Below are 21,119 nucleotides of genomic sequence, written 5' to 3'. Positions count from 1 at the left end.
GTACCGGCAAGTGCATTTCTTACAACTGGTAATCCCTCAGAACACAGAAATGAAGAAGCTGTATATGAAAATGTATTATTTCTTTGGTACACTAACCTATGTAACTAATATGGACCATTTCAGAGGACGGAGCGGACCCAACTGTGATCCCAGAGACCCAAATACCCAGCAGTAGGGAAAATAAATCCTCCCTGTGCTCTGCAACATTACATACACAAAATGCAAGTGCGTGCATTTTTTTATTGGCCCCATATACAGAATACATGTGAGGATGCTTGCCTTCCCAGTGTATTTCTCAAGCTCTTGAGAGCATATGCTATTTCCATGGGAACGCAAATAAGTTCATACTTTACATTTGTGTGTGACAAAAGGGGAAAAAAACTATTTTGTGTAAAATGCCAGCAGAGAGTGTTTCTGCCCGGTCTCGAACCGGGGACCTTTCGCGTGTGAGGCGAACGTGATAACCACTACACTACAGAAACAGCTGCTTGCTCACCTTTGTAGGGACTGGGAGAACAGGTGCAAAGGGCAGTGCAAGTGGACCTGCTTAAAGACTAATCAAATGCCTTGCGCCTGAAGCTCACACAATCCAGCCTAAAACATACGTCCTATCAAGCATGCGCACATATACAAGTATGCCAGATGAGGGCCTATGCAGCGTACAGAGGGAAGGACATATTTCCACTTTGAGATCGGACGGCCAAAACTCACAAGCAAATCAAGGAATGTTACTGAGAGCTAACAGAGAACACAAAGTGCTTGTCGCAAGGACATGGCACGCAAAGAGGTTCAGGAAGTGAATTGTTCATCGACTACTGCTTACCGAGAAAACCAGAGAGTCTGTCCAATGAAAATAACATTGAAAAAACAAAAAATAGGAGCTCAAGTTAACCACCTTGATTGGGTTCGTCCGGGATTTGAACCCGGGACCTCTCGCACCCAAAGCGAGAATCATACCCCTAGACCAACGAGCCACGGTCCTTTGAGCATTTGACGGAATTGTCCTCAGCGTTTGCACCCCCCTTAGGATTCGAGGCCAAGAATGCCTATTCCTGAAGTTTGTTCCTGCCGCTGAAAGCCTTGTCGGTGTATGAGCCAAATGAATGCCCCAGTCGGCACGCTCTGACTGTCTTCACAGGTCTCCTCCTCATCCCGAAGGTTGGTGGCCCATTGACATCAGGGTGGAAGGTGCTTGCGATACACTGTTCCTTCCTTCCTTCCTTCCTTTATTCCTCTTATGCTGTTTATGTAATAAGAGGGGACGATACACAGAAGAGAGAAAGTGGCCCAACACACTAGACTAGCAGTCTTCTGATCAATCTGCAGCTGGCAAGGTGGGGGAGAGCCTTTATTTTGCACCTGCTGGGATCTGCATTGGCAGAAGCTCTGAGGGCTGGGCCTTTCCTTTTGCCTGTAAAAACAAAAAGCAGCCCTCCTCCCTCCAGCCCTGAGAGCATGGGCGTGACACTGGAAAAAGCAGCATCTCCCCTTTGGTAAAGATGACCATTGCACAGCTGCTCACTCAGAGCTCGATCGTGCTCGATCAGGCGAGATATATTTAGGTCACCAGCAAAGTCTGTTCTCTTTTCTTGCGTAGGGTGAGCATTCACAGAGCCCAGCTTCGTTGACAAGAGTGCAAAAGGTGTATACTAAAAGCTTTCTGCTTTACTTGAGCGCCATGGCCGTTATTATATTTTGGCTGCTCCAAGCAATCTCTGTCCAGCCGATGCAAATTTCCAGCTCAAATTTTCCCAGCACTCAAAAAGTCCCTCCTCCCGCCAGCTCTGCTTTCAGGAAGTTCAGCAGAAGCAGTCCAACTTCTGTTCCCACTTCAGAGGAAAAGCTTTCTCGGGCCAGAGAAAGCTAGGGAATCACTGTACCGGCAAGTGCATTTCTTACAACTGGTAATCCCTCAGAACACAGAAATGAAGAAGCTGTATATGAAAATGTATTATTTCTTTGGTACACTAACCTATGTAACTAATATGGACCATTTCAGAGGACGGAGCGGACCCAACTGTGATCCCAGAGACCCAAATACCCAGCAGTAGGGAAAATAAATCCTCCCTGTGCTCTGCAACATTACATACACAAAATGCAAGCGCGTGCATTTTTTTATTGGCCCCATATACAGAATACATGTGAGGATGCTTGCCTTCCCAGTGTATTTCTCAAGCTCTTGAGAGCATATGCTATTTCCATGGGAACGCAAATAAGTTCATACTTTACATTTGTGTGTGACAAAAGGGGAAAAAAACTATTTTGTGTAAAATGCCAGCAGAGAGTGTTTCTGCCCGGTCTCGAACCGGGGACCTTTCGCGTGTGAGGCGAACGTGATAACCACTACACTACAGAAACAGCTGCTTGCTCACCTTTGTAGGGACTGGGAGAACAGGTGCAAAGGGCAGTGCAAGTGGACCTGCTTAAAGACTAATCAAATGCCTTGCGCCTGAAGCTCACACAATCCAGCCTAAAACATACGTCCTATCAAGCATGCGGACATATACAAATATGCCAGCTGAGGGCCTATGCAGCGTACAGAGGGAAGGACATATTTCCACTTTGAGATCGGACGGCCAAAACTCACAAGCAAATCAAGGAATGTTACTGAGAGCTAACAGAGAACACAAAGTGCTTGTCGCAAGGACATGGCACGCAAAGAGGTTCAGGAAGTGAATTGTTCATCGACTACTGCTTACCGAGAAAACCAGAGAGTCTGTCCAATGAAAATAACATTGAAAAAACAAAAAATAGGAGCTCAAGTTAACCACCTTGATTGGGCTCGTCCGGGATTTGAACCCGGAACTTCTCGCACCCAAAGCGAGAATCATACCCCTAGACCAACGAGCCACGGTCCTTTGAGCATTTGACGGAATTGTCCTCAGCGTTTGCACCCCCCTTAGGATTCGAGGCCAAGAATGCCTATTCCTGAAGTTTGTTCCTGCCGCTGAAAGCCTTGTCGGTGTATGAGCCAAATGAATGCCCCAGTCGGCACGCTCTGACTGTCTTCACAGGTCTCCTCCTCATCCCGAAGGTTGGTGGCCCATTGACATCAGGGTGGAAGGTGCTTGCGATACACTGTTCCTTCCTTCCTTCCTTTATTCCTCTTATGCTGTTTATGTAATAAGAGGGGACGATACACAGAAGAGAGAAAGTGGCCCAACACACTAGACTAGCAGTCTTCTGATCAATCTGCAGCTGGCAAGGTGGGGGAGAGCCTTTATTTTGCACCTGCTGGGATCTGCATTGGCAGAAGCTCTGAGGGCTGGGCCTTTCCTTTTGCCTGTAAAAACAAAAAGCAGCCCTCCTCCCTCCAGCCCTGAGAGCATGGGCGTGACACTGGAAAAAGCAGCATCTCCCCTTTGGTAAAGATGACCATTGCACAGCTGCTCACTCAGAGCTCGATCGTGCTCGATCAGGCGAGATATATTTAGGTCACCAGCAAAGTCTGTTCTCTTTTCTTGCGTAGGGTGAGCATTCACAGAGCCCAGCTTCGTTGACAAGAGTGCAAAAGGTGTATACTAAAAGCTTTCTGCTTTACTTGAGCGCCATGGCCGTTATTATATTTTGGCTGCTCCAAGCAATCTCTGTCCAGCCGATGCAAATTTCCAGCTCAAATTTTCCCAGCACTCAAAAAGTCCCTCCTCCCGCCAGCTCTGCTTTCAGGAAGTTCAGCAGAAGCAGTCCAACTTCTGTTCCCACTTCAGAGGAAAAGCTTTCTCGGGCCAGAGAAAGCCAGGGAATCACTGTACCGGCAAGTGCATTTCTTACAACTGGTAATCCCTCAGAACACAGAAATGAAGAAGCTGTATATGAAAATGTATTATTTCTTTGGTACACTAACCTATGTAACTAATATGGACCATTTCAGAGGACGGAGCGGACCCAACTGTGATCCCAGAGACCCAAATACCCAGCAGTAGGGAAAATAAATCCTCTCTGTGCTCTGCAACATTACATACACAAAATGCAAGCGCGTGCATTTTTTTATTGGCCCCATATACAGAATACATGTGAGGATGCTTGCCTTCCCAGTGTATTTCTCAAGCTCTTGAGAGCATATGCTATTTCCATGGGAACGCAAATAAGTTCATACTTTACATTTGTGTGTGACAAAAGGGGAAAAAAACTATTTTGTGTAAAATGCCAGCAGAGAGTGTTTCTGCCCGGTCTCGAACCGGGGACCTTTCGCGTGTGAGGCGAACGTGATAACCACTACACTACAGAAACAGCTGCTTGCTCACCTTTGTAGGGACTGGGAGAACAGGTGCAAAGGGCAGTGCAAGTGGACCTGCTTAAAGACTAATCAAATGCCTTGCGCCTGAAGCTCACACAATCCAGCCTAAAACATACGTCCTATCAAGCATGCGCACATATACAAGTATGCCAGCTGAGGGCCTATGCAGCGTACAGAGGGAAGGACATATTTCCACTTTGAGATCGGATGGCCAAAACTCACAAGCAAATCAAGGAATGTTACTGAGAGCTAACAGAGAACACAAAGTGCTTGTCGCAAGGACATGGCACGCAAAGAGGTTCAGGAAGTGAATTGTTCATCGACTACTGCTTACCGAGAAAACCAGAGAGTCTGTCCAATGAAAATAACATTGAAAAAACAAAAAAAAGGAGCTCAAGTTAACCACCTTGATTGGGCTCGTCCGGGATTTGAACGCGGGACCTCTCGCACCCAAAGCGAGAATCATACCCCTAGACCAACGAGCCACGGTCCTTTGAGCATTTGACGGAATTGTCCTCAGCGTTTGCACCCCCCTTAGGATTCGAGGCCAAGAATGCCTATTCCTGAAGTTTGTTCCTGCCGCTGAAAGCCTTGTCGGTGTATGAGCCAAATGAATGCCCCAGTCGGCACGCTCTGACTGTCTTCACAGGTCTCCTCCTCATCCCGAAGGTTGGTGGCCCATTGACATCAGGGTGGAAGGTGCTTGCGATACACTGTTCCTTCCTTCCTTCCTTTATTCCTCTTATGCTGTTTATGTAATAAGAGGGGACGATACACAGAAGAGAGAAAGTGGCCCAACACACTAGACTAGCAGTCTTCTGATCAATCTGCAGCTGGCAAGGTGGGGGAGAGCCTTTATTTTGCACCTGCTGGGATCTGCATTGGCCGAAGCTCTGAGGGCTGGGCCTTTCCTTTTGCCTGTAAAAACAAAAAGCAGCCCTCCTCCCTCCAGCCCTGAGAGCATGGGCGTGACATTGGAAAAAGCAGCATCTCCCCTTTGGTAAAGATGACCATTGCACAGCTGCTCACTCAGAGCTCGATCGTGCTCGATCAGGCGAGATATATTTAGGTCACCAGCAAAGTCTGTTCTCTTTTCTTGCGTAGGGTGAGCATTCACAGAGCCCAGCTTCGTTGACAAGAGTGCAAAAGGTGTATACTAAAAGCTTTCTGCTTTACTTGAGCGCCATGGCCGTTATTATATTTTGGCTGCTCCAAGCAATCTCTGTCCAGCCGATGCAAATTTCCAGCTCAAATTTTCCCAGCACTCAAAAAGTCCCTCCTCCCGCCAGCTCTGCTTTCAGGAAGTTCAGCAGAAGCAGTCCAACTTCTGTTCCCACTTCAGAGGAAAAGCTTTCTCAGGCCAGAGAAAGCCAGGGAATCACTGTACCGGCAAGTGCATTTCTTACAACTGGTAATCCCTCAGAACACAGAAATGAAGAAGCTGTATATGAAAATGTATTATTTCTTTGGTACACTAACCTATGTAACTAATATGGACCATTTCAGAGGACGGAGCGGACCCAACTGTGATCCCAGAGACCCAAATACCCAGCAGTAGGGAAAATAAATCCTCTCTGTGCTCTGCAACATTACATACACAAAATGCAAGCGCGTGCATTTTTTTATTGGCCCCATATACAGAATACATGTGAGGATGCTTGCCTTCCCAGTGTATTTCTCAAGCTCTTGAGAGCATATGCTATTTCCATGGGAACACAAATAAGTTCATACTTTACATTTGTGTGTGACAAAAGGGGAAAAAAACTATTTTGTGTAAAATGCCAGCAGAGAGTGTTTCTGCCCGGTCTCGAACCGGGGACCTTTCGCGTGTGAGGCGAACGTGATAACCACTACACTACAGAAACAGCTGCTTGCTCACCTTTGTAGGGACTGGGAGAACAGGTGCAAAGGGCAGTGCAAGTGGACCTGCTTAAAGACTAATCAAATGCCTTGCGCCTGAAGCTCACACAATCCAGCCTAAAACATACGTCCTATCAAGCATGCGCACATATACAAGTATGCCAGCTGAGGGCCTATGCAGCGTACAGAGGGAAGGACATATTTCCACTTTGAGATCGGACGGCCAAAACTCACAAGCAAATCAAGGAATGTTACTGAGAGCTAACAGAGAACACAAAGTGCTTGTCGCAAGGACATGGCACGCAAAGAGGTTCAGGAAGTGAATTGTTCATCGACTACTGCTTACCGAGAAAACCAGAGAGTCTGTCCAATGAAAATAACATTGAAAAAACAAAAAAAAGGAGCTCAAGTTAACCACCTTGATTGGGCTCGTCCGGGACCTCTCGCACCCAAAGCGAGAATCATACCCCTAGACCAACGAGCCACGGTCCTTTGAGCATTTGACGGAATTGTCCTCAGCGTTTGCACCCCCCTTAGGATTCGAGGCCAAGAATGCCTATTCCTGAAGTTTGTTCCTGCCGCTGAAAGCCTTGTCGGTGTATGAGCCAAATGAATGCCCCAGTCGGCACGCTCTGACTGTCTTCACAGGTCTCCTCCTCATCCCGAAGGTTGGTGGCCCATTGACATCAGGGTGGAAGGTGCTTGCGATACACTGTTCCTTCCTTCCTTCCTTCCTTTATTCCTCTTATGCTGTTTATGTAATAAGAGGGGACGATACACAGAAGAGAGAAAGTGGCCCAACACACTAGACTAGCAGTCTTCTGATCAATCTGCAGCTGGCAAGGTGGGGGAGAGCCTTTATTTTGCACCTGCTGGGATCTGCATTGGCAGAAGCTCTGAGGGCTGGGCCTTTCCTTTTGCCTGTAAAAACAAAAAGCAGCCCTCCTCCCTCCAGCCCTGAGAGCATGGGCGTGACACTGGAAAAAGCAGCATCTCCCTTTTGGTAAAGATGACCATTTCACAGCTGCTCACTCAGAGCTCGATCGTGCTCGATCAGGCGAGATATATTTAGGTCACCAGCAAAGTCTGTTCTCTTTTCTTGCGTAGGGTGAGCATTCACAGAGCCCAGCTTCGTTGACAAGAGTGCAAAAGGTGTATACTAAAAGCTTTCTGCTTTACTTGAGCGCCATGGCCGTTATTATATTTTGGCTGCTCCAAGCAATCTCTGTCCAGCCGATGCAAATTTCCAGCTCAAATTTTCCCAGCACTCAAAAAGTCCCTCCTCCCGCCAGCTCTGCTTTCAGGAAGTTCAGCAGAAGCAGTCCAACTTCTGTTCCCACTTCAGAGGAAAAGCTTTCTCGGGCCAGAGAAAGCCAGGGAATCACTGTACCGGCAAGTGCATTTCTTACAACTGGTAATCCCTCAGAACACAGAAATGAAGAAGCTGTATATGAAAATGTATTATTTCTTTGGTACACTAACCTATGTAACTAATATGGACCATTTCAGAGGACGGAGCGGACCCAACTGTGATCCCAGAGACCCAAATACCCAGCAGTAGGGAAAATAAATCCTCTCTGTGCTCTGCAACATTACATACACAAAATGCATGCGCGTGCATTTTTTTATTGGCCCCATATACAGAATACATGTGAGGATGCTTGCCTTCCCAGTGTATTTCTCAAGCTCTTGAGAGCATATGCTATTTCCATGGGAACGCAAATAAGTTCATACTTTACATTTGTGTGTGACAAAAGGGGAAAAAAACTATTTTGTGTAAAATGCCAGCAGAGAGTGTTTCTGCCCGGTCTCGAACCAGGGACCTTTCGCATGTGAGGCGAACGTGATAACCACTACACTACAGAAACAGCTGCTTGTTCACCTTTGTAGGGACTGGGAGAACAGGTGCAAAGGGCAGTGCAAGTGGACCTGCTTAAAGACTAATCAAATGCCTTGCGCCTGAAGCTCACACAATCCAGCCTAAAACATACGTCCTATCAAGCATGCGCACATATACAAGTATGCCAGCTGAGGGCCTATGCAGCGTACAGAGGGAAGGACATATTTCCACTTTGAGATCGGACGGCCAAAACTCACAAGCAAATCAAGGAATGTTACTGAGAGCTAACAGAGAACACAAAGTGCTTGTCGCAAGGACATGGCACGCAAAGAGGTTCAGGAAGTGAATTGTTCATCGACTACTGCTTACCGAGAAAACCAGAGAGTCTGTCCAATGAAAATAACATTGAAAAAACAAAAAAAAGGAGCTCAAGTTAACCACCTTGATTGGGCTCGTCCGGGATTTGAACCCGGGACCTGTCGCACCCAAAGCGAGAATCATACCCCTAGACCAACCAGCCACGGTCCTTTGAGCATTTGACGGAATTGTCCTCAGCGTCTGCACCCCCCTTAGGATTCGAGGCCAAGAATGCCTATTCCTGAAGTTTGTTCCTGCCGCTGAAAGCCTTGTCGGTGTATGAGCCAAATGAATGCCCCAGTCGGCACGTTCTGACTGTCTTCACAGTTCTCCTCCTCATCCCGAAGGTTGGTGGCCCATTGACATCAGGGTGGAAGGTGCTTGCGATACACTGTTCCTTCCTTCCTTCCTTCCTTTATTCCTCTTATGCTGTTTATGTAATAAGAGGGGACGATACACAGAAGAGAGAAAGTGGCCCAACACACTAGACTAGCAGTCTTCTGATCAATCTGCAGCTGGCAAGGTGGGGGAGAGCCTTTATTTTGCACCTGCTGGGATCTGCATTGGCAGAAGCTCTGAGGGCTGGGCCTTTCCTTTTGCCTGTAAAAACAAAAAGCAGCCCTCCTCCCTCCAGCCCTGAGAGCATGGGCGTGACACTGGAAAAAGCAGCATCTCCCCTTTGGTAAAGATGACGATTGCACAGCTGCTCACTCAGAGCTCGATCGTGCTCGATCAGGCGAGATATATTTAGGTCACCAGCAAAGTCTGTTCTCTTTTCTTGCGTAGGGTGAGCATTCACAGAGCCCAGCTTCGTTGACAAGAGTGCAAAAGGTGTATACTAAAAGCTTTCTGCTTTACTTGAGCGCCATGGCCGTTATTATATTTTGGCTGCTCCAAGCAATCTCTGTCCAGCCGATGCAAATTTCCAGCTCAAATTTTCCCAGCACTCAAAAAGTCCCTCCTCCCGCCAGCTCTGCTTTCAGGAAGTTCAGCAGAAGCAGTCCAACTTCTGTTCCCACTTCAGAGGAAAAGCTTTCTCGGGCCAGAGAAAGCTAGGGAATCACTGTACCGGCAAGTGCATTTCTTACAACTGGTAATCCCTCAGAACACAGAAATGAAGAAGCTGTATATGAAAATGTATTATTTCTTTGGTACACTAACCTATGTAACTAATATGGACCATTTCAGAGGACGGAGCGGACCCAACTGTGATCCCAGAGACCCAAATACCCAGCAGTAGGGAAAATAAATCCTCCCTGTGCTCTGCAACATTACATACACAAAATGCAAGCGCGTGCATTTTTTTATTGGCCCCATATACAGAATACATGTGAGGATGCTTGCCTTCCCAGTGTATTTCTCAAGCTCTTGAGAGCATATGCTATTTCCATGGGAACGCAAATAAGTTCATACTTTACATTTGTGTGTGACAAAAGGGGAAAAAACTATTTTGTGTAAAATGCCAACAGAGAGTGTTTCTGCCCGGTCTCGAACCGGGGACCTTTCGCGTGTGAGGCGAAAGTGATAACCACTACACTACAGAAACAGCTGCTTGCTCACCTTTGTAGGGACTGGGAGAACAGGTGCAAAGGGCAGTGCAAGTGGACCTGCTTAAAGACTAATCAAATGCCTTGCGCCTGAAGCTCACACAATCCAGCCTAAAACATACGTCCTATCAAGCATGCGCACATATACAAGTATGCCAGCTGAGGGCCTATGCAGCGTACAGAGGGAAGGACATATTTCCACTTTGAGATCGGACGGCCAAAACTCACAAGCAAATCAAGGAATGTTACTGAGAGCTAACAGAGAACACAAAGTGCTTGTCGCAAGGACATGGCACGCAAAGAGGTTCAGGAAGTGAATTGTTCATCGACTACTGCTTACAGAGAAAACCAGAGAGTCTGTCCAATGAAAATAACATTGAAAAAACAAAAAATAGGAGCTCAAGTTAACCACCTTGATTGGGCTCGTCGGAGATTTGAACCCGGGACTTCTCGCACCCAAAGCGAGAATCATACCCCTAGACCAACGAGCCACGGTCCTTTGAGCATTTGACGGAATTGTCCTCAGCGTTTGCACCCCCCTTAGGATTCGAGGCCAAGAATGCCTATTCCTGAAGTTTGTTCCTGCCGCTGAAAGCCTTGTCGGTGTATGAGCCAAATGAATGCCCCAGTCGGCACGCTCTGACTGTCTTCACAGGTCTCCTCCTCATCCCGAAGGTTGGTGGCCCATTGACATCAGGGTGGAAGGTGCTTGCGATACACTGTTCCTTCCTTCCTTCCTTTATTCCTCTTATGCTGTTTATGTAATAAGAGGGGACGATACACAGAAGAGAGAAAGTGGCCCAACACACTAGACTAGCAGTCTTCTGATCAATCTGCAGCTGGCAAGGTGGGGGAGAGCCTTTATTTTGCACCTGCTGGGATCTGCATTGGCAGAAGCTCTGAGGGCTGGGCCTTTCCTTTTGCCTGTAAAAACAAAAAGCAGCCCTCCTCCCTCCAGCCCTGAGAGCATGGGCGTGACACTGGAAAAAGCAGCATCTCCCCTTTTGTAAAGATGACCATTGCACAGCTGCTCACTCAGAGCTCGATCGTGCTCGATCAGGCGAGATATATTTAGGTCACCAGCAAAGTCTGTTCTCTTTTCTTGCGTAGGGTGAGCATTCACAGAGCCCAGCTTCGTTGACAAGAGTGCAAAAGGTGTATACTAAAAGCTTTCTGCTTTACTTGAGCGCCATGGCCGTTATTATATTTTGGCTGCTCCAAGCAATCTCTGTCCAGCCGATGCAAATTTCCAGCTCAAATTTTCCCAGCACTCAAAAAGTCCCTCCTCCCGCCAGCTCTGCTTTCAGGAAGTTCAGCAGAAGCAGTCCAACTTCTGTTCCCACTTCAGAGGAAAAGCTTTCTCGGGCCAGAGAAAGCCAGGGAATCACTGTACCGGCAAGTGCATTTCTTACAACTGGTAATCCCTCAGAACACAGAAATGAAGAAGCTGTATATGAAAATGTATTATTTCTTTGGTACACTAACCTATGTAACTAATATGGACCATTTCAGAGGACGGAGCGGACCCAACTGTGATCCCAGAGACCCAAATACCCAGCAGTAGGGAAAATAAATCCTCTCTGTGCTCTGCAACATTACATACACAAAATGCAAGCGCGTGCATTTTTTTATTGGCCCCATATACAGAATACATGTGAGGATGCTTGCCTTCCCAGTGTATTTCTCAAGCTCTTGAGAGCATATGCTATTTCCATGGGAACGCAAATAAGTTCATACTTTACATTTGTGTGTGACAAAAGGGGAAAAAAACTATTTTGTGTAAAATGCCAGCAGAGAGTCTTTCTGCCCGGTCTCGAACCGGGGACCTTTCGCGTGTGAGGCGAACGTGATAACCACTACACTACAGAAACAGCTGCTTGCTCACCTTTGTAGGGACTGGGAGAACAGGTGCAAAGGGCAGTGCAAGTGGACCTGCTTAAAGACTAATCAAATGCCTTGCGCCTGAAGCTCACACAATCCAGCCTAAAACATACGTCCTATCAAGCATGCGCACATATACAAGTATGCCAGCTGAGGGCCTATGCAGCGTACAGAGGGAAGGACATATTTCCACTTTGAGATCGGATGGCCAAAACTCACAAGCAAATCAAGGAATGTTACTGAGAGCTAACAGAGAACACAAAGTGCTTGTCGCAAGGACATGGCACGCAAAGAGGTTCAGGAAGTGAATTGTTCATCGACTACTGCTTACCGAGAAAACCAGAGAGTCTGTCCAATGAAAATAACATTGAAAAAACAAAAAAAAGGAGCTCAAGTTAACCACCTTGATTGGGCTCGTCCGGGATTTGAACCCGGGACCTCTCGCACCCAAAGCGAGAATCATACCCCTAGACCAACGAGCCACGGTCCTTTGAGCATTTGACGGAATTGTCCTCAGCGTTTGCACCCCCCTTAGGATTCGAGGCCAAGAATGCCTATTCCTGAAGTTTGTTCCTGCCGCTGAAAGCCTTGTCGGTGTATGAGCCAAATGAATGCCCCAGTCGGCACGCTCTGACTGTCTTCACAGGTCTCCTCCTCATCCCGAAGGTTGGTGGCCCATTGATATCAGGGTGGAAGGTGCTTGCGATACACTGTTCCTTCCTTCCTTCCTTCCTTTATTCCTCTTATGCTGTTTATGTAATAAGAGGGGACGATACACAGAAGAGAGAAAGTGGCCCAACACACTAGACTAGCAGTCTTCTGATCAATCTGCAGCTGGCAAGGTGGGGGAGAGCCTTTATTTTGCACCTGCTGGGATCTGCATTGGCAGAAGCTCTGAGGGCTGGGCCTTTCCTTTTGCCTGTAAAAACAAAAAGCAGCCCTCCTCCCTCCAGCCCTGAGAGCATGGGCGTGACACTGGAAAAAGCAGCATCTCCCCTTTGGTAAAGATGACGATTGCACAGCTGCTCACTCAGAGCTCGATCGTGCTCGATCAGGCGAGATATATTTAGGTCACCAGCAAAGTCTGTTCTCTTTTCTTGCGTAGGGTGAGCATTCACAGAGCCCAGCTTCGTTGACAAGAGTGCAAAAGGTGTATACTAAAAGCTTTCTGCTTTACTTGAGCGCCATGGCCGTTATTATATTTTGGCTGCTCCAAGCAATCTCTGTCCAGCCGATGCAAATTTCCAGCTCAAATTTTCCCAGCACTCAAAAAGTCCCTCCTCCCGCCAGCTCTGCTTTCAGGAAGTTCAGCAGAAGCAGTCCAACTTCTGTTCCCACTTCAGAGGAAAAGCTTTCTCGGGCCAGAGAAAGCCAGGGAATCACTGTACCGGCAAGTGCATTTCTTACAACTGGTAATCCCTCAGAACACAGAAATGAAGAAGCTGTATATGAAAATGTATTATTTCTTTGGTACACTAACCTATGTAACTAATATGGACCATTTCAGAGGACGGAGCGGACCCAACTGTGATCCCAGAGACCCAAATACCCAGCAGTAGGGAAAATAAATCCTCTCTGTGCTCTGCAACATTACATACACAAAATGCAAGCGCGTGCATTTTTTTATTGGCCCCATATACAGAATACATGTGAGGATGCTTGCCTTCCCAGTGTATTTCTCAAGCTCTTGAGAGCATATGCTATTTCCATGGGAACGCAAATAAGTTCATACTTTACATTTGTGTGTGACAAAAGGGGAAAAAAACTATTTTGTGTAAAATGCCAGCAGAGGGACCTTTCGCGTGTGAGGCGAACGTGATAACCACTACACTACAGAAACAGCTGCTTGCTCACCTTTGTAGGGACTGGGAGAACAGGTGCAAAGGGCAGTGCAAGTGGACCTGCTTAAAGACTAATCAAATGCCTTGCGCCTGAAGCTCACACAATCCAGCCTAAAACATACGTCCTATCAAGCATGCGCACATATACAAGTATGCCAGCTGAGGGCCTATGCAGCGTACAGAGGGAAGGACATATTTCCACTTTGAGATCGGACGGCCAAAACTCACAAGCAAATCAAGGAATGTTACTGAGAGCTAACAGAGAACACAAAGTGCTTGTCGCAAGGACATGGCACGCAAAGAGGTTCAGGAAGTGAATTGTTCATCGACTACTGCTTACCGAGAAAACCAGAGAGTCTGTCCAATGAAAATAACATTGAAAAAACAAAAAAAAGGAGCTCAAATTAACCACCTTGATTGGGCTCGTCCGGGATTTGAACCCGGGACCTCTCACACCCAAAGCGAGAATCATACCCCTAGACCAACGAGCCACGGTCCTTTGAGCATTTGACGGAATTGTCCTCAGCGTTTGCACCCCCCTTAGGATTCGAGGCCAAGAATGCCTATTCCTGAAGTTTGTTCCTGCCGCTGAAAGCCTTGTCGGTGTATGAGCCAAATGAATGCCCCAGTCGGCACGCTCTGACTGTCTTCACAGGTCTCCTCCTCATCCCGAAGGTTGGTGGCCCATTGACATCAGGGTGGAAGGTGCTTGCGATACACTGTTCCTTCCTTCCTTCCTTCCTTCCTTTATTCCTCTTATGCTGTTTATGTAATAAGAGGGGACGATACACAGAAGAGAGAAAGTGGCCCAACACACTAGACTAGCAGTCTTCTGATCAATCTGCAGCTGGCAAGGTGGGGGAGAGCCTTTATTTTGCACCTGCTGGGTTCTGCATTGGCAGAAGCTCTGAGGGCTGGGCCTTTCCTTTTGCCTGTAAAAACAAAAAGCAGCCCTCCTCCCTCCAGCCCTGAGAGCATGGGCGTGACACTGGAAAAAGCAGCATCTCCCCTTTGGTAAAGATGACCATTGCACAGCTGCTCACTCAGAGCTCGATCGTGCTCGATCAGGCGAGATATATTTAGGTCACCAGCAAAGTCTGTTCTCTTTTCTTGCGTAGGGTGAGCATTCACAGAGCCCAGCTTCGTTGACAAGAGTGCAAAAGGTGTATACTAAAAGCTTTCTGCTTTACTTGAGCGCCATGGCCGTTATTATATTTTGGCTGCTCCAAGCAATCTCTGTCCAGCCGATGCAAATTTCCAGCTCAAATTTTCCCAGCACTCAAAAAGTCCCTCCTCCCGCCAGCTCTGCTTTCAGGAAGTTCAGCAGAAGCAGTCCAACTTCTGTTCCCACTTCAGAGGAAAAGCTTTCTCGGGCCAGAGAAAGCCAGGGAATCACTGTACCGGCAAGTGCATTTCTTACAACTGGTAATCCCTCAGAACACAGAAATGAAGAAGCTGTATATGAAAATGTATTATTTCTTTGGTACACTAACCTATGTAACTAATATGGACCATTTCAGAGGACGGAGCGGACCCAACTGTGATCCCAGAGACCCAAATACCCAGCAGTAGGGAAAATAAATCCTCTCTGTGCTCTGCAACATTACATACACAAAATGCAAGCGCGTGCATTTTTTTATTGGCCCCATATACAGAATACATGTGAGGATGCTTGCCTTCCCAGTGTATTTCTCAAGCTCTTGAGAGCATATGCTATTTCCATGGGAACGCAAATAAGTTCATACTTTACATTTGTGTGTGACAAAAGGGGAAAAAAACTATTTTGTGTAAAATGCCAGCAGAGAGTGTTTCTGCCCGGTCTCGAACCGGGGACCTTTCGCGTGTGAGGCGAACGTGATAACCACTACACTACAGAAACAGCTGCTTGCTCACCTTTGTAGGGACTGGGAGAACAGGTGCAAAGGGCAGTGCAAGTGGACCTGCTTAAAGACTAATCAAATGCCTTGCGCCTGAAGCTCACACAATCCAGCCTAAAACATACGTCCTATCAAGCATGCGCACATATACAAGTATGCCAGCTGAGGGCCTATGCAGCGTACAGAGGGAAGGACATATTTCCACTTTGAGATCGGACGGCCAAAACTCACAAGCAAATCAAGGAATGTTACTGAGAGCTAACAGAGAACACAAAGTGCTTGTCGCAAGGACATGGCACGCAAAGAGGTTCAGGAAGTGAATTGTTCATCGACTACTGCTTACCGAGAAAACCAGAGAGTCTGTCCAATGAAAATAACAAAAAAAAGGAGCTCAAGTTAACCACCTTGATTGGGCTCGTCCGGGATTTGAACCCGGGTCCTCTCGCACCCAAAGCGAGAATCATACCCCTAGACCAACGACCTTTGAGCATTTGACGGAATTGTCCTCAGCGTTTGCACCCCCCTTAGGATTCGAGGCCAAGAATGCCTATTCCTGAAGTTTGTTCCTGCCGCTGAAAGCCTTGTCGGTGTATGAGCCAAATGAATGCCCCAGTCGGCACGCTCTAACTGTCTTCACAGGTCTCCTCCTCATCCCGAAGGTTGGTGGCCCATTGACATCAGGGTGGAAGGTGCTTGCGATACACTGTTCCTTCCTTCCTTCCTTCCTTTATTCCTCTTATGCTGTTTATGTAATAAGAGGGGACGATACACAGAAGAGAGAAAGTGGCCCAACACACTAGACTAGCAGTCTTCTGATCAATCTGCAGCTGGCAAGGTGGGGGAGAGCCTTTATTTTGCACCTGCCGGGATCTGCATTGGCAGAAGCTCTGAGGGCTGGGCCTTTCCTTTTGCCTGTAAAAACAAAAAGCAGCCCTCCTCCCTCCAGCCCTGAGAGCATGGGCGTGACTCTGGAAAAAGCAGCATCTCCCCTTTGGTAAAGATGACCATTGCACAGCTGCTCACTCAGAGCTCGATCGTGCTCGATCAGGCGAGATATATTTAGGTCACCAGCAAAGTCTGTTCTCTTTTCTTGCGTAGGGTGAGCATTCACATAGCCCAGCTTCGTTGACAAGAGTGCAAAAGGTGTATACTAAAAGCTTTCTGCTTTACTTGAGCGCCATGGCAGTTATTATATTTTGGCTGCTCCAAGCAATCTCTGTCCAGCCGATGCAAATTTCCAGCTCAAATTTTCCCAGCACTCAAAAAGTCCCTCCTCCCGCCAGCTCTGCTTTCAGGAAGTTCAGCAGAAGCAGTCCAACTTCTGTTCCCACTTCAGAGGAAAAGCTTTCTCGGGCCAGAGAAAGCCAGGGAATCACTGTACCGGCATGTGCATTTCTTACAACTGGTAATCCCTCAGAACACAGAAATGAAGAAGCTGTATATGAAAATGTGATATTTCTTTGGTACACTAACCTATGTAACTAATATGGACCATTTCAGAGGACGGAGCGGACCCAACTGTGATCCCAGAGACCCAAATACCCAGCAGTAGGGAAAATAAATCCTCTCTGTGCTCTGCAACATTACATACACAAAATGCAAGCGCGTGCATTTTTTTATTGGCCCCATATACAGAATACATGTGAGGATGCTTGCCTTCCCAGTGTATTTCTCAAGCTCTTGAGAGCATATGCTATTTCCATGGGAACACAAATAAGTTCATACTTTACATTTGTGTGTGACAAAAGGGGAAAAAAACTATTTTGTGTAAAATGCCAGCAGAGAGTGTTTCTGCTTTCGCGTGTGAGGCGAACGTGATAACCACTACACTACAGAAACAGCTGCTTGCTCACCTTTGTAGGGACTGGGAGAACAGGTGCAAAGGGCAGTGCAAGTGGACCTGCTTAAAGACTAATCAAATGCCTTGCGCCTGAAGCTCACACAATCCAGCCTAAAACATACGTCCTATCAAGCATGCGCACATATACAAGTATGCCAGCTGAGGGCCTATGCAGCGTACAGAGGGAAGGACATATTTCCACTTTGAGATCGGACGGCCAAAACTCACAAGCAAATCAAGGAATGTTACTGAGAGCTAACAGAGAACACAAAGTGCTTGTCGCAAGGACATGGCACGCAAAGAGGTTCAGGAAGTGAATTGTTCATCGACTACTGCTTACCGAGAAAACCAGAGAGTCTGTCCAATGAAAATAACATTGAAAAAACAAAAAAAAGGAGCTCAAGTTAACCACCTTGATTGGGCTCGTCCGGGACCTCTCGCACCCAAAGCGAGAATCATACCCCTAGACCAACGAGCCACGGTCCTTTGAGCATTTGACGGAATTGTCCTCAGCGTTTGCACCCCCCTTAGGATTCGAGGCCAAGAATGCCTATTCCTGAAGTTTGTTCCTGCCGCTGAAAGCCTTGTCGGTGTATGAGCCAAATGAATGCCCCAGTCGGCACGCTCTGACTGTCTTCACAGGTCTCCTCCTCATCCCGAAGGTTGGTGGCCCATTGACATCAGGGTGGAAGGTGCTTGCGATACACTGTTCCTTCCTTCCTTCCTTCCTTTATTCCTCTTATGCTGTTTATGTAATAAGAGGGGACGATACACAGAAGAGAGAAAGTGGCCCAACACACTAGACTAGCAGTCTTCTGATCAATCTGCAGCTGGCAAGGTGGGGGAGAGCCTTTATTTTGCACCTGCTGGGATCTGCATTGGCAGAAGCTCTGAGGGCTGGGCCTTTCCTTTTGCCTGTAAAAACAAAAAGCAGCCCTCCTCCCTCCAGCCCTGAGAGCATGGGCGTGACACTGGAAAAAGCAGCATCTCCCTTTTGGTAAAGATGACCATTTCACAGCTGCTCACTCAGAGCTCGATCGTGCTCGATCAGGCGAGATATATTTAGGTCACCAGCAAAGTCTGTTCTCTTTTCTTGCGTAGGGTGAGCATTCACAGAGCCCAGCTTCGTTGACAAGAGTGCAAAAGGTGTATACTAAAAGCTTTCTGCTTTACTTGAGCGCCATGGCCGTTATTATATTTTGGCTGCTCCAAGCAATCTCTGTCCAGCCGATGCAAATTTCCAGCTCAAATTTTCCCAGCACTCAAAAAGTCCCTCCTCCCGCCAGCTCTGCTTTCAGAAAGTTCAGCAGAAGCAGTCCAACTTCTGTTCCCACTTCAGAGGAAAAGCTTTCTCGGGCCAGAGAAAGCCAGGGAATCACTGTACCGGCAAGTGCATTTCTTACAACTGGTAATCCCTCAGAACACAGAAATGAAGAAGCTGTATATGAAAATGTATTATTTCTTTGGTACACTAACCTATGTAACTAATATGGACCATTTCAGAGGACGGAGCGGACCCAACTGTGATCCCAGAGACCCAAATACCCAGCAGTAGGGAAAATAAATCCTCTCTGTGCTCTGCAACATTACATACACAAAATGCAAGCGCGTGCATTTTTTTATTGGCCCCATATACAGAATACATGTGAGGATGCTTGCCTTCCCAGTGTATTTCTCAAGCTCTTGAGAGCATATGCTATTTCCATGGGAACGCAAATAAGTTCATACTTTACATTTGTGTGTGACAAAAGGGGAAAAAAACTATTTTGTGTAAAATGCCAGCAGAGGGACCTTTCGCGTGTGAGGCGAACGTGATAACCACTACACTACAGAAACAGCTGCTTGCTCACCTTTGTAGGGACTGGGAGAACAGGTGCAAAGGGCAGTGCAAGTGGACCTGCTTAAAGACTAATCAAATGCCTTGCGCCTGAAGCTCACACAATCCAGCCTAAAACATACGTCCTATCAAGCATGCGCACATATACAAGTATGCCAGCTGAGGGCCTATGCAGCGTACAGAGGGAAGGACATATTTCCACTTTGAGATCGGACGGCCAAAACTCACAAGCAAATCAAGGAATGTTACTGAGAGCTAACAGAGAACACAAAGTGCTTGTCGCAAGGACATGGCACGCAAAGAGGTTCAGGAAGTGAATTGTTCATCGACTACTGCTTACCGAGAAAACCAGAGAGTCTGTCCAATGAAAATAACATTGAAAAAACAAAAAAAAGGAGCTCAAATTAACCACCTTGATTGGGCTCGTCCGGGATTTGAACCCGGGACCTCTCACACCCAAAGCGAGAATCATACCCCTAGACCAACGAGCCACGGTCCTTTGAGCATTTGACGGAATTGTCCTCAGCGTTTGCACCCCCCTTAGGATTCGAGGCCAAGAATGCCTATTCCTGAAGTTTGTTCCTGCCGCTGAAAGCCTTGTCGGTGTATGAGCCAAATGAATGCCCCAGTCGGCACGCTCTGACTGTCTTCACAGGTCTCCTCCTCATCCCGAAGGTTGGTGGCCCATTGACATCAGGGTGGAAGGTGCTTGCGATACACTGTTCCTTCCTTCCTTCCTTCCTTCCTTTATTCCTCTTATGCTGTTTATGTAATAAGAGGGGACGATACACAGAAGAGAGAAAGTGGCCCAACACACTAGACTAGCAGTCTTCTGATCAATCTGCAGCTGGCAAGGTGGGGGAGAGCCTTTATTTTGCACCTGCTGGGTTCTGCATTGGCAGAAGCTCTGAGGGCTGGGCCTTTCCTTTTGCCTGTAAAAACAAAAAGCAGCCCTCCTCCCTCCAGCCCTGAGAGCATGGGCGTGACACTGGAAAAAGCAGCATCTCCCCTTTGGTAAAGATGACCATTGCACAGCTGCTCACTCAGAGCTCGATCGTGCTCGATCAGGCGAGATATATTTAGGTCACCAGCAAAGTCTGTTCTCTTTTCTTGCGTAGGGTGAGCATTCACAGAGCCCAGCTTCGTTGACAAGAGTGCAAAAGGTGTATACTAAAAGCTTTCTGCTTTACTTGAGCGCCATGGCCGTTATTATATTTTGGCTGCTCCAAGCAATCTCTGTCCAGCCGATGCAAATTTCCAGCTCAAATTTTCCCAGCACTCAAAAAGTCCCTCCTCCCGCCAGCTCTGCTTTCAGGAAGTTCAGCAGAAGCAGTCCAACTTCTGTTCCCACTTCAGAGGAAAAGCTTTCTCGGGCCAGAGAAAGCCAGGGAATCACTGTACCGGCAAGTGCATTTCTTACAACTGGTAATCCCTCAGAACACAGAAATGAAGAAGCTGTATATGAAAATGTATTATTTCTTTGGTACACTAACCTATGTAACTAATATGGACCATTTCAGAGGACGGAGCGGACCCAACTGTGATCCCAGAGACCCAAATACCCAGCAGTAGGGAAAATAAATCCTCTCTGTGCTCTGCAACATTACATACACAAAATGCAAGCGCGTGCATTTTTTTATTGGCCCCATATACAGAATACATGTGAGGATGCTTGCCTTCCCAGTGTATTTCTCAAGCTCTTGAGAGCATATGCTATTTCCATGGGAACGCAAATAAGTTCATACTTTACATTTGTGTGTGACAAAAGGGGAAAAAAACTATTTTGTGTAAAATGCCAGCAGAGAGTGTTTCTGCCCGGTCTCGAACCGGGGACCTTTCGCGTGTGAGGCGAACGTGATAACCACTACACTACAGAAACAGCTGCTTGCTCACCTTTGTAGGGACTGGGAGAACAGGTGCAAAGGGCAGTGCAAGTGGACCTGCTTAAAGACTAATCAAATGCCTTGCGCCTGAAGCTCACACAATCCAGCCTAAAACATAC

The 21,119-nt window shown here is 47.2% G+C and overlaps 12 non-coding genes across 12 annotated transcripts; all 12 read right to left on the bottom strand.

Annotated features, from left to right (window-relative positions):
* Positions 1-409: 409 nt before the first annotated feature.
* Positions 410-482, bottom strand: TRNAV-CAC (transfer RNA valine (anticodon CAC)). The gene has a single exon. It is a non-coding gene; the product is annotated as a tRNA-Val (tRNA).
* A 420-nt stretch (positions 483-902) lies between these two features.
* TRNAP-UGG (transfer RNA proline (anticodon UGG)) lies at positions 903-974 on the bottom strand. The gene has a single exon. It is a non-coding gene; the product is annotated as a tRNA-Pro (tRNA).
* A 1,311-nt stretch (positions 975-2,285) lies between these two features.
* Positions 2,286-2,358, bottom strand: TRNAV-CAC (transfer RNA valine (anticodon CAC)). The gene has a single exon. It is a non-coding gene; the product is annotated as a tRNA-Val (tRNA).
* Positions 2,359-4,157: 1,799 nt separating this feature from the next.
* TRNAV-CAC (transfer RNA valine (anticodon CAC)) lies at positions 4,158-4,230 on the bottom strand. Its single transcript has one exon. It is a non-coding gene; the product is annotated as a tRNA-Val (tRNA).
* A 1,799-nt stretch (positions 4,231-6,029) lies between these two features.
* On the bottom strand, positions 6,030-6,102 carry TRNAV-CAC (transfer RNA valine (anticodon CAC)). Its single transcript has one exon. It is a non-coding gene; the product is annotated as a tRNA-Val (tRNA).
* A 1,790-nt stretch (positions 6,103-7,892) lies between these two features.
* TRNAV-CAC (transfer RNA valine (anticodon CAC)) lies at positions 7,893-7,965 on the bottom strand. The gene has a single exon. It is a non-coding gene; the product is annotated as a tRNA-Val (tRNA).
* Positions 7,966-9,767: 1,802 nt separating this feature from the next.
* On the bottom strand, positions 9,768-9,840 carry TRNAV-CAC (transfer RNA valine (anticodon CAC)). The gene has a single exon. It is a non-coding gene; the product is annotated as a tRNA-Val (tRNA).
* Positions 9,841-12,132: 2,292 nt separating this feature from the next.
* Positions 12,133-12,204, bottom strand: TRNAP-UGG (transfer RNA proline (anticodon UGG)). The gene has a single exon. It is a non-coding gene; the product is annotated as a tRNA-Pro (tRNA).
* Positions 12,205-13,982: 1,778 nt separating this feature from the next.
* TRNAP-UGG (transfer RNA proline (anticodon UGG)) lies at positions 13,983-14,054 on the bottom strand. Its single transcript has one exon. It is a non-coding gene; the product is annotated as a tRNA-Pro (tRNA).
* Positions 14,055-15,369: 1,315 nt separating this feature from the next.
* On the bottom strand, positions 15,370-15,442 carry TRNAV-CAC (transfer RNA valine (anticodon CAC)). The gene has a single exon. It is a non-coding gene; the product is annotated as a tRNA-Val (tRNA).
* A 4,094-nt stretch (positions 15,443-19,536) lies between these two features.
* Positions 19,537-19,608, bottom strand: TRNAP-UGG (transfer RNA proline (anticodon UGG)). The gene has a single exon. It is a non-coding gene; the product is annotated as a tRNA-Pro (tRNA).
* Positions 19,609-20,923: 1,315 nt separating this feature from the next.
* TRNAV-CAC (transfer RNA valine (anticodon CAC)) lies at positions 20,924-20,996 on the bottom strand. Its single transcript has one exon. It is a non-coding gene; the product is annotated as a tRNA-Val (tRNA).
* Between the last annotated feature and the right edge of the window lie 123 nt (positions 20,997-21,119).

Source organism: Ambystoma mexicanum, chromosome 2q (genome assembly GCF_040938575.1).
Source record: "Ambystoma mexicanum isolate Mex_15411 chromosome 2q, UKY_AmexF1_1, whole genome shotgun sequence".
Taxonomy (NCBI): domain Eukaryota; kingdom Metazoa; phylum Chordata; class Amphibia; order Caudata; family Ambystomatidae; genus Ambystoma; species Ambystoma mexicanum.
This window is presented reverse-complemented; position numbering and strand designations above follow the sequence as displayed.